This window comes from Camelina sativa, chromosome 1, assembly GCF_000633955.1.
Source record: "Camelina sativa cultivar DH55 chromosome 1, Cs, whole genome shotgun sequence".
In the NCBI taxonomy this organism is placed as follows: Eukaryota; Viridiplantae; Streptophyta; class Magnoliopsida; order Brassicales; family Brassicaceae; genus Camelina; species Camelina sativa.
This window is the reverse complement of record NC_025685.1, coordinates 9,394,746-9,397,831: the sequence shown is the minus strand read 5'-3', so window position 1 is coordinate 9,397,831 and position 3,086 is coordinate 9,394,746. Positions and strand designations below refer to the sequence as shown.

At 33.8% G+C, this 3,086-nt stretch overlaps 1 long non-coding RNA gene across 2 annotated transcripts; it reads right to left on the bottom strand.

The window, feature by feature from the left end:
* Positions 1,232–3,061, bottom strand: LOC104785230. Of its 2 annotated transcripts, none has more exons than XR_767332.1 (2): positions 1,647–3,061; positions 1,232–1,506 (listed from the first exon to the last, which is right to left on the bottom strand). It is a non-coding gene; the product is annotated as an uncharacterized LOC104785230 (long non-coding RNA). The 2 variants fall into 2 exon arrangements; XR_767335.1 differs by having other exon boundaries at positions 1,653–3,061.

The window sequence follows — 3,086 nt, the reverse complement described above, 5'->3', positions numbered from 1 at the left end:
TAGATATATTTTTAATTATTTATTTTTTAAAAAATTATGAATTGGAACAACTATAGCAAAATAAGATTAAACTTTCGGATGTTATAAATTTTATGGTTTAGGAATTGAACTTGTAATATTTAGAAAGCACTATTTACAATAAATTACAAATATTATAGACAAATTGACTTATACACATGAGACACATAAATTCAAATCTATGAATAATAATATCAATTCTCCTATTTTAATAATCTGTCAAATTATCAAATTGTAAATGATGCATATCTAAAAATTAAAACTTTAAATTTTAATTATTTGTATGACATGTTATAAAATATTTTAGAGATATTATTATAGGTTGAAAATACAACATTACAATTGTTCTATAGAATTGAGATTTAGGAGAAACATACACTATTATATCAGTATATATATATATATATATATATATATATAAATTTACATAATTATTAATTTATGATATTATTGGGACCATATTTTATAAGGAGATTTCGAAAAAATTATTATCTTATTATCTTATCGAATATTGTTAATTTTTACACTGGCCCAACTTGGGACCAACAAAATTTATTAATTTATAGTGTTTATTAATTTATAGAGTATTAATTTATAGAGGTTTTACTGTACAGGCCTATGAACGTGCATCAAGTTTATGAGCTGTGTATGGACGTACCCATGGGTAACACAAATAACCAAAGACACGGAGCTTGTGATAATTTTCGAATGCTGGCCAAACAACGTCACATACGGAGACGCATTGGACAAAACTGGTGTCACCATGCGATTGATAAGATAGACCGCAGCCGCGAATGCATAAGTCCAGTAGCTTAAGGGCATAGACGCAATGGTTAGCAGGATGAGACCAGTCTCAACGACATGGCGGTGTTTCCGTTCAGAGATACCGTTGTGCTCCGGAGTGTGAGGCGGCGTGGTGAGGTGAGTAATACCACGTGTAGTGAGAAACGATCGGAGCGTAATGAACTCTCCACCGTTGTCAGAATATAGGGTGCCAATTTTGCATTTAAATTTGTTTTCCACCAATTCCGTGAACGCAACAAACACCTCACGGACCTTAAACTTGAGTTTGAGAGGATATAACCAGGTGTATCGAGTATAGTGGTCAACGATAAATAAGTAATACTTATAGTTATCAACAGAAACAATAGGAGAGGTCCAAACATTTGTGTATAAATACTCAAGAGGATGATGGGAGGTGATTGTGTTTGAATAAAATGGAAGTTTGTGATTTTTATTAATGGAACAGCCAGAACAAGACAAATGTTTGTGTAAAGATTGGGAAACAGGTAATGAAAATTTCTGAATAAGTGTTTGTAAAATAGAAAAAGAAGGATGGCCAAGTCTCAAGTGCCAAGAGGAGATGTCCGTTTTTGGAGAAGGTGAAGCAAATAGAGACGTCGCAAATGGCAATTTGACCGGCCACTCATACATCTCATTCCTAGTCTTGCCTTGCAGCAACCGGACCCCCGTGCTGAGATCCCTCACCTGAAATGAGGCAGGACAGAAAGTAACGGTCACACCATTATTATTACACGACCGATAAACAGAGATCAGGTTTTTGCGAACATCAGGAACACATAACACATCTTTCAAAAAAAGAGAACGAGATGGAGTGGGGAGTAAACCAGAACCAGTGTTCGTGATCTTCAAACTTGTACCATTGGCGATGGTGACCTCTTCACCACCTGTACAGGGTTGGTGCAATGCGAGGTTGTTCAAATCGGACGTAAGATGGTGTGTCGCACCACTGTCCATAATCCAGTTACCCGCATTGTAAGGTTGTGTTGTTGCCATATGAGCACGAGGTTGCCAAAATGGATAAAACGAGACCGAAGAGTTGGTCGGACCAGAAGGATCATAGATGTAATGTAAAAGTAAACAGTGTAAACAAAAAATATACAAAAGTAACATATAAGATGAAGAATCAAATGATCAAGAAATCAATCATTTTCATATTAAATAATTAGTCATGGATGAGTAAGGAACGTAGATGGACGAATCAAGATTAAAATCAGAGTAAGCAAGCAAGTAAGTTTGTGGTAATAAACACTAGAAGGATAATTGATGCCTATGTGACAACCAGAGTAACTGATGTTTTTCTCCATTAACAAACGCTTAAAGTAAGATTGATTTTAAATTTTAAGTTCATAAATTCGATAAAACAAATTCGGAACAAAATTCTTTGTAAATGGTGGTTGTACTTCTTATATAGGTAATTGACTATATATTTTAAGAACATTATGTTTTTCACTAAAAAGAAACCCCCAATTAACATTAGAAAAAATGGATCATACATTGTCAATGTTTGTATTTATTCCCCAGAAATATCATTGCCAATAAAACAAAGTAATACTTGTAATAGAGTGATTATTTCATAATATTAATCGAAGGAATACATAAAAAAAACCCACGGGATAACCCTAGTATATATATATATATATATATAAGCGTATAGCGTATTAGACGAAAACATGTTACTCTTAGATTCTCAATTTCCAGAAACTTCTTTCACATAAACGTAAATGATACAAGGGCACAGAGATGTTCACAATCTGGAAACAACCAAACTGAAAAAGTCAGTTGCATAAAAAGCAAATGACTAAGGCAAAGAAACCAACTTTCCCATTAATAGTATTGACGTTCTAAGCAAAAAGCAATCAACTTTGATTAAAATTGATCAAAAGCCCTTTAATTATATAGGCTTAAACTCAACATCACATGTCCCTATGTCACAAAAACCCCCATAAAAGACAAAGATATCCAAAGGATCATAGTAATCTGATTGATTGGATTTGGAACTCAAACGAACCAAACATAATCTCTTGTAAAAGTCAAACTTGTCTCATATGTAAGTAAGAGTGGAAAACGATACGGCTAAATATGATAACTTGGTAAAAAAAGCTGAGTAAAGAATAAAAAAGACTATCAGTTTCACCAGCTGACGCAGAAATCAAGCAGAAAAAGAATCTAATGAACTTACAGGAAGAAGTACAACAGGAGTCACCTGAGAGAGAAGAAACTGGTGTGTGAGAGAAGAAGAGACAACAATGCCTCCAAATGATCCC